General features: G+C 33.7%; 1 protein-coding gene across 2 annotated transcripts in view; it reads right to left on the reverse strand.

The window, feature by feature from the left end:
* The window catches only part of LOC131854165 (facilitated trehalose transporter Tret1-like), a 98,461-nt gene that overhangs the window by 41,904 nt on the left and 46,574 nt on the right, over nt 1-9,983 (reverse strand). The window lies entirely within an intron of this gene.

Here is a 9,983-nt window from a genome sequence, read left to right on the forward strand (position 1 = left end):
TGGTCCTAGTGAATAGAAGGCATTGTATAATACAAACCAATAAAAACATTGATAATCATGAAAACAAATATTTGATCATCAGAGAATCGAACCCGCTGCTATTGAATATAAGAGGTATTATTTTACAGGTATTATATCACCTATACCATCAATTTACTTCAAACAAATTAACATCTTGATAAAAATCAGAAGTTAAATAAAAAATAAACAAAATTCTCAGACATCGATAAATCTCATAGTTCACGAATTCATTCACTCTCTGCTATTCGTCAATACGCAATAGTGTTGTGAAACAATTAGTCGATAATTACAACTTAAATTGGTAGAAAATTAAATATCTTTTCGTGCCGAATTTACAATCGTGACGCGTGTAAAAATGTTTCGAGAAATGTGCGGTTTTTATCGCAGGGAAATCATTAACTTTAACATTCCGGCAGTTATGTATATTAGAACATTTTCTTTTATCAGTAATTATACAATAAAGTAATAATAATATATAAGTATTTTATTATGTCGACAATGAAGCCTTTGGAAACTGTCATTCTTTAAAATTTCGAGATTTTGAATAGTCATTGTATTTTTCATATATATTTTTCTCATATTTCATTATTATGATATTAGAAATTTTGAATTCGCATCAGCGGCGAGCCGATCTCTTGTCTCGGAAAAATTAAATTCGTCAATAATATTCTAATTGCATTATATAGCAATTATAATAGATAATACGAAAGATGTGTTTTATTTTAAGTTTTCCTGTATGCAAACACAATTTCTTCTCTAGATTTACCATATTAAGACCAAAGAGAAATAATTCCACGTAGAGGATGTCACCTTCACGGGTAAGTCGTCCCGGCAATCAATTGGAAAGCAATGTGAGAAAAACTGTGAACAGGTTAATTGGCTATTTTTATTTATTTACTAACGCTGCCCGCGGATTCACTCGCATGACATTTATAGCCAATGTGCTATTCTAATGTATAAGCTATATTACTATAAAATTTCATCAAAATTAATTGAGTAGTTTTTGCGTTAAAGAGTAACAAACATCCATCTATCCATTCATACTCACAAACTTTCGCGTTTATATTATTAACAAGTTTGTTATCTCTGAATTCATTCGTTAAACGTTTATGTAATTTAATAAAATATAGTATATGTAGCCCTAATAAATTGCCCTTACGATAAATAAAGATTATGCGTTGACCAAGTTATTACAGACATAAATTCTAATTAGAACATTTAATGCTGTGAGCGTCGCGTAAATGAGGCACAAATTATGTCGTTATCGATAACCCATATCGATATATTCACAATATTTAACGACCCATCACTATACTTTTCGATGTCCAGTGCGCGGGAAGTAGTAACAAATATTTTCGGCCGTATCGCAATGTCGATGAACGTACAAAAATAGATATTTTCTTTTAAATATCTAGAACAACTCGTGTAGGTGTTCAAAAAATACATGTCGTGATTCATTTCTGGATTGTTTCGTATTGCAGATATTTTGTTGAAGTACCTATTGACATTATTATAAATATATACAATACTGATCACCATTCCATGGTTATACTGAAAAGAGGACGAGACAAGCCACCTGGGTGACTAATGTCCATAGAGACGTGGAGTTTTTTTTCATAGTATGATAATGGAATGATGCCTACGCCTGCGCATATGGTTTACTCTGGCAAGGCACCAGTGGAGGATGATAAGATGAGCATGAGGTCAGGTCAATTAGCCCATCATGACAAATTCACTAGTAATTTATCATGATGGTTTCCAGGGGATCTGTTAATTGACGATGCTTACCAGCGAAATGCATCTACTATCATATATTTAGATTGTAGATTAGACTTATCATAAAGATGTGTTATCTCGAGTTAAATCGAGTTGCGCATAATTCGAGTTAACTCGAGTTTGAAGAATTCAACTGGTAAATGAATGAATCAAGGGAAAGAGCGAGAGCATGATTCGCTCATCGAACCGACGATGACATGAAATTTTCCAATCATTTCATATCATACAATTTTCACTCATCACAAATATTTCAATATTGATTTGAGGTCGTTTTCATTTTTTTTTCGCATATTCATGTTATTAAAATGATTATGCGTTCCATAAGTCCTTTCGCGGCTTTAAAATGCCATTTCTACTCGCCTCCTACAGTTCGGCGAAGCTTTCAAGGCTAGCTGCGCCCAAAAGTATTAGAATTGTTCGAAAAATTAAAAAATATATAGTCCAGGTAACTCGAGTCATCTTTATTACGAGTTAGCACATCTCTAACTTATCATAATTATGTGTATAGACCTACATGAAAAAATATATTTTGAATTTAGAGTTGAATTTTTATAACCAGCCAGTCATCAAGCGAATCTACCTACCTACATATATTGAACGGTGCATCTCTACCCATTTTATTTTCCTCCCGAGCAGATGCACACGGAATGCGGATATATGGATTCGATTCCACACTTTAATTGTGGCAATAATTTTGTTTAAGTTGACGATCTGTCTGCGAGTCATATTGCTTCATCAAAATATTTACGAAGCGAGCCGTTAGAATGTTTTAATCTTATTTATATAGCTGTCTTTTTATTAGGTGTCTATATTATTAATGCCATAATATTTTAGAGAGCGCGGATTTCGTTATGAGCAAAGTATATTCTGAACTACTGTACCAATTTAAGAAATTCGTCCACCGTTTGAATGGCATGTTCTTCTAGATTTATTCTTCATTACTAATTATTCTAGAATTATTTTGACTTAATTAGTACATGCGTTAATCTGAGTAAACTGTAATAACCAGGACACCCTGAACAAATAACACAACCTTGCGACTAGACGGCTCTAGTCCCAAGGTAAGTGTTGTATTATGGATACTAAATAAATACTTAGACATTTTTTTAACCATACTTATAACTTTAATGCGTCTAGTATTAGTAGTATTGTACCCGGCTTCGGCCGAGTGTATATGTATTACGTATAGAAACCTTACTCTAGAATAACTCTATCTATTAAAAGGAAACCGCTTCAAAATCTGTTGTGTAATTGTACAGATTTAAGCATACATAGTGATGGACGACAGCGACAGCGACTTTATACTATGTAATGATTTATATGTTGCTGTTAATATCGTTATAGATGTGTTGTGATGTGTGATGTAATAAATGTTATTCTATTCTATTCTATAATTTAAAAAAAAGATATAATTTCAAACCCTTTTTTTATTTAATAAACAATTCATAATTTTATTCAATCATTTATCAATGCAATACATCTTAGTTAATATACGGTAAAAAATACTAAACGTTCACAAACGGCTACAATATTCTAAATAAATAAATTATTTTTGATTTGATTGATAATTTTCAATCTGTCAATAGGTACATCATTACATATAGTATGTGTGCTTAAATCTTTAAAACTACGCAACGAAATCCGTTTTTAATAAGAAGCGGTTTTTAATAGATAGAGTGATTCAAGAGGAAGGTTTATATATATAATACATGTACACCCGTGCGAAGCCGGGGCGAGTAGCTAGTTACTTGTAAATTGAAAATACGATTCCCTCTAATTAGAATTCGATTCGATAATTTAACCGATCGATGGAACACTAAAATGAAAATTTAATTCCATAATTTTTAAATTACTGTGCAGTCCAATTCTTTGAAGACCCTTGATCTCCAAGTAATAGGGCGTTTAAGGTTCAATTTAGCAAAAAAAGCATTTTACGACGAAGATATTTTCAACGCAGCAAACGGTGTTATTAGTGATATAACCAGAGGCAAATTGCACGAGTATCGATACTTTATATCTAGAACCGATGCCATTTACAATGTACGATAGGTGTTTATAAAATTATCGGACACTAATGAATGATCCGCCAGGTTTCGCCTGTATGCTCATAACTTCTATCGGCGGTCTATCGGCGCTACCGTGGCAGATGGCCGTCGTCAGTGCCGTGACCATAGAGACAATTTTATTTTACATATTTGATTATTATTTCTTATGTATGTTAGTCTATAAGGTATTTATAATATGGGCCATGTAGCCTGAATTAAATAAATAAATAAAATAACTTAAATTTTGTAATATACTTTTTTACATTTGAATCGGTCTTTATTTACACGTAAAATTAAGAAAATGAATACAGTCCATCTTATGGTAAATAATTACCGTAGGCTATGAACGCCTGAGACCTGAGGTGTCAAATGCATGTTGCCGACCCTTAAGAAACCTTAATGTACATTTCTTGAAAAACCCCATGCTGTAGTCTCAGAAGAAAACATCGGCAGGTAGTTCATTACACAATCTAAGTTATTGTTATGTTTTATTTGTTAGTATTGAGTTACCGATGGCACCGCTATGATAACCTGGTAACCTGAAGAGCAGCGGGTTGATGGTAAATTATGGGCTGGTATATTCGTCTACCTCCACACATCTTCATCTTCATTTGTTCATATGAGTATCGAGAGATACTCATCTCGGCAAAATGTCACTTTTGAATAATGTACATACCTTTCAGAGAGTGAAAGAATTTTTCGGGAGGTTCCGGAGTTCAGTTGCAAATATTTTTAAGAGAGAAAATATAGTATTCTTTTACAACTAGAATGGTAAACAAACTGACGGCCCACCTGATGGTAAACGGTAACCGTCACACACATACATAAACAGCAATACAAACATCACTTATATCATACCCCTGCGATCGATCCTCAGTCCAATTCAAACGGGGATCGAAATTAGGACAGCCTCAGCCGAGGTTCGAACCTCTAGCGGTGCCCTTAGACTAAAATCGCATCTATCAGGCTGGAATTGGCCTTCAGCAGCTCCATAAGTCCTTCCGCGGGTTTAGAGTGCCATCTGCACTCACCCCTACCGAAGCTGTAAAGGCCAGCTGCGGCCAGCATTAGAGTAGTCAGAAAAAGAAATTACGTTATCATGTGAAACAAGTGACTCACGCGTTGCCTTACGAGAGTACTTAATGTATTATTAGACAATTAATAGTCACAATTTACTGTTTTACCATTTATTGTTTTATTATACGTTCTGTAACCGTTACACATTCCTCTAACATTTTTTATCCAAAACTCCTTTATGACAGCTTGTGTCATTTGTCTTTTGACACTGACTTATTTATACAACATAGATTATATATCATTATTACTACTACACTTAATGTCGTATCTTATCCTGTGAATTCGAACTTCAATTTTTAAAAGTCGTAATCGTGTCGTGTGTTGTAATATTCTTGTATTTTTTAATCGTACACTCATTACCGTATCGATCGACACCGCGCAGTGGTAATGAGCTGGGACGCGTATGTGCAGCCGATGTGCAGATTAAACGTAATATTCTGGTATTAATTTATGCCCATTCTCTATGGTCGGACTGCACTTAGTTGCAATAAGAGGAGTGAAGGCGTGTAAATTATTATTATTTCTATTTCTGACCGGATTTAATGTTCTGCACTTGGTTGATAGAAATTTAAATTAATTTAGTCTATGTATAAATGTAATGTAACTAAATCTATCTACTATATATATGACGGCCTCGGTGTTCTAGTGGTTTAGCACACCGCTCAACTTTCGATGGTCCCGGTTCGATTCCTCGCACGGTGCAAACATTTGTATTCATGAGGTGTTTATTGTGTATATTATGTACATACACATAGTATATACCAGCTGCAGCCACGACTTCGTCTGCGTGGAACTTATTATTACTTATTTTTCTAAAATAAAAGTAGCCTAGGTTACTCCTTATTACATCAGCTCCCAGCCAATAAAAGTCCCGTAAAAATCGGTCCAGCCATTTCTGAGATTAGCTGGAACAAACAGACAGACAGACAAAAATGGTAAAAAATGTTATTTTGGTGTATATACCGTATTTATATTCATATGCATGTAGTAAAAAACAGTTATTTCAATATTACAAACAGATACTCCAATTTTATTTATATGTGTAGATATACACAGTCTATTTATAGGAATAAAGTACATTCCATTTTGAGCAATTCGATATATCGAAAAGTGCAACAATAAATTCTCAGTAATGAGTCTGGCAATTCAGCGGTAATGTAGTGAGCGAATTCGAGTATAGTATTCAATTTAATTCACACTCGCTATGAACGGTTTCAGAGCAAACGAACGAGATAGAAATGTATACAAATTATTCTATTTCTGACTGTAATGTTCTGATGCACTTACATTTATCCCTATGGATACGTCAAGTTAGATCCATGTTTTTGTTTAAAGGATGATAATGGAATGGTGCACCCGCCTGCGCTAGCGGTTTACGCTGGCGGGGCACGAGTGGAGGATGATAAGATGAACATGAAGTCAGATCAGTTAGCACAACGTGACAAATTCGCCGGGAATGTATCACGATGGTTTCCAGGGGGAACCGCGTGGAGGTCGACCTGACATGGTACATTGCTGGCTATGGGGTCATTAGTCCACATTACTAACAATCCCCATCCCCTAGTTAGAGCCATGTTATAACTTTATACATTCATCTTATATATACTCATTTATTTTGATACTCAAGTAATACCAATTATATATGACGGCCTCGATGGTCTAGCGGTTTAGCACACCGCTTTACGTCCGGTGGTCGCGGGTTCGATTCCTCGCACGGTAAACATTTGTATTCATGAATATTATTGTTTGTCTCGGTCTGGGTGTTTTCTATGTATAATATATATGTATTTACGAAAAAAATTATTTATGTATTTGTATCAGTTATCTAGTATCCATAACAAAAGCTTTAGCTTAACCCAAGTTAAGACTAGATGGCGCTGTGTGAAGTGTCCTGAGCGTATTATTATTATACGCACGTGACGTAGCTATATAGCGTGCGCTGAGAATTATTGACAGTAAAGTAAATTTGACATAGTTTTATAAAAGATAGAAAGAAGAAGAAAGATATATACAATATCTGTAAAAAAATCTGTTAATTAAAAAAAAACCAATTAAAAAGTCACCATATCGATATAAATTTAACCCTGTGTTCTAGAACAATTTATATTTCTACAAATGTGATTTTATAACAAAAACACAGTCCTACAAAAAAAAGGTAAACAAGATATAATATAATAGATAAGTAAGGCATAAAAAACAAACCGATACGATATTGAAATCTTTAAGAAAAGAGCTTATTCCATCTTAAAAGGCCGACAACGTACTTGCAATTCCCCTGGTGTTGCGGGTGCTCATGGGCGGCGGTAATCACTTACCATCAGGTGAGCCGCATGCTCATTTATCCCCTACGCTATAAAACAATAATATAGTACAATTATACATTAGGTTTTGAAGTTGGTTTAATATGAACATACACATATCTGTCTAATGTGGACCACGAGAGTGTTAATATTAAACGTTATTACTAGGCAGAACAATACGGCTAGGCCACACCTGTTTCTGAGAAACCTAATAACGCGGAACAGTGCGCCCTACTTCGGTTAATAACGTTGTAGATACATATCACATATCTGTTTATACACAGATATACAAACACACGTTTTATGTACTTATTACACTATATTATGCCTTTGAAGAACATATCCTAAAGTGGAAACTAGCAATGATTAATGTACAGAAGAAATTGTAGAAGAAACTAAGTAGAAGATATGTATATATATACAAATAAGTAAAATCGCTGTGCTTGTTTGTAAATTCAAATTAACAGCTTTTCATTAATTGCCTATGAGAGTATATATGAAACATCCATAAAGAAATAATTTAAAATAAAATTATCTGTATGTGTGTTTGTTCTTTCTAATCTCTGAAACGGCTAGACCGATTTTAATGGAGCGCTCTAATGAGACAATAAAGAGTTTTATCGTTTGTGTCGTTATCAATTGTAATAAAAGTAGTAGTAGTAGGTAAAGCTCGAGTCTTACGCCTCAATTAAACAGTTTTTATTATTTACTTGTGTTTACATCACTGAAGAGTCAGTAAAATAAATTGTCATTTCAATATTTTATTAATATTTTTTTGTCTAGCCCAGATTTGAACCCACGACCGAATTCGAGGTAGTAAACTAATAATTAAGCCACTATGCTGTCTAATAATAAAACTAAACTATTGATTACCAATTGTGATATGACGTCACGTCACGTGACTGAGGCTGAGTGGTCAATCTGCACGTGCGAGAGGACGGAAGACGTAACTTTATGTAATAGACTATTTGAAACCCAGCGACTACACGTGATCTAGTACTTGATTACGAGGTCAAGAATACATCGCTACTGTGTCAAAACACTCATATTGATACACTAGCTGTTTTGATTGCACAAACATAATCCCCAGTAGAAATAGAAATAGAAATAATCTTTATTCAAATAAACTTAATATAAGCACTTTTGAATAGTCACATTTTTTTTGTTCTACCACTCATTCGGAACGCAGACGCACAAGAAGAATGAGCAAGAAACTTGTGTGTTGTTGTGCTCTTTTAAATAAATGTTGTTTTACATTAACAAGGATTAGGCCTGCGACAATCAACATAGAAACCGCTACGCAACAGATAACATTGTCAGCGCTATGAATTTTAAGTTAGATATTTTCTACAAAAACATTATTATCATTTGTAAATTTTTCAATTTTATAATAAGTATTTTTGCAAAAGAAATGTTTTATAAAACATTTGAATCTTTTTTCTGGCAAATTGAGTACACACTCTAGCAGTTTTAAAACCCATAAGCAATTTCTATAAAACAAATTACTAACTTTCTAATGTAATCTTACTAATCATATTTTGAGAAAAATGTTACATATTAATGTGGACGGTTACAAGAGCAGAGGAAGGCAGAAAAAGAGAAGGACTGTGTGGAAATATGAGTAAGAAAGAGAGTAAATAACGAAATGACTGTGAACAGAGATGAATGGAAGAGAAAAACATTGCACCGACCTCAAATAAATGGGATAAAGAATTAATATAATATTAATATATTAAAAAAAGTACATATGTATCAGTTATCTAGTAACCATAACATAAGCTCTGCTTAGCTAGAGACTAGATGGCGCTCTATGAATTGTCCTGAAATATAATAATTCCAGGTGACAGGGGACGAGGTCGACCGTAGTCTATCTATATCTTTTGTTTCAAAAGATAATTGTTTGTAAACTGAATAACGTTTTCCCCTGGCTTTCTAGAGAGATACGAGTGTCGACACTAGTCTGCACAGGGAACAATGTTGAACATTTATGACATGCAAGTGAATGTAATTGGATTGTGCCAGTAGTCTCGATGGGGCAACGTGTTATTTATAACAACTGCATTAGACTCGAGCACAGTCTCCATGTTATACAAAATTAACATTTCAATGGGTAAGAATTAGTGAATTAATAAAATAATATAATACCGTATAACTGCTTTATTTACTCTTTTGTTATTTAGTTACTCAACCGGTTGTAAATTTAATATTTTCTCTATTTGAGTATTTATTTGAATTAACGCTAGTTGGAAGTTTCTAGTCACAAAATTCAACTAAAAAATGTACAGCATCAACACGCATATTCTTGCTCATTCTATATATTTCGAGTATTTTTTGAATTTTTGTGCAAATAACAAAAATACAAAAAATCGTCTGAAACAAGAGAAAAAGATAATTTATAATAAGTTTAAAAAGGAAGCAAAAAAAGTAGTAGCAATATCCAGAACAAGGGCATTAGATAGAATATACAAGTCACTTGATGACCACAGTGGTCAAAAAGAACTATACAGGATCACAAAAATGAGAGAAGAAAGAGCGAAAGATATGAAGCATGTGAAATGTATAAAAGATGATACAGGCCAAATTTTGTTAAAAGACGACGACATAAAAACACGTTGGAAGGTATATTTTGAAAAACTTATGAATGAAGAGAATCTGTGGGATGAGCCTACAAAAGATGTCTCGGTAAACATCGGTGTAGTAAATGAGATTGGTATGGATGAAGTAAGGAAAGCAGTGAAAAGTATGAAGAATGGGAAAGCTGTTG

Source organism: Achroia grisella, unplaced genomic scaffold (genome assembly GCF_030625045.1).
Source record: "Achroia grisella isolate CSIRO2021 unplaced genomic scaffold, CSIRO_AGI_Agris_v1 utg971, whole genome shotgun sequence".
NCBI lineage: Eukaryota > Metazoa > Arthropoda > Insecta > Lepidoptera > Pyralidae > Achroia > Achroia grisella.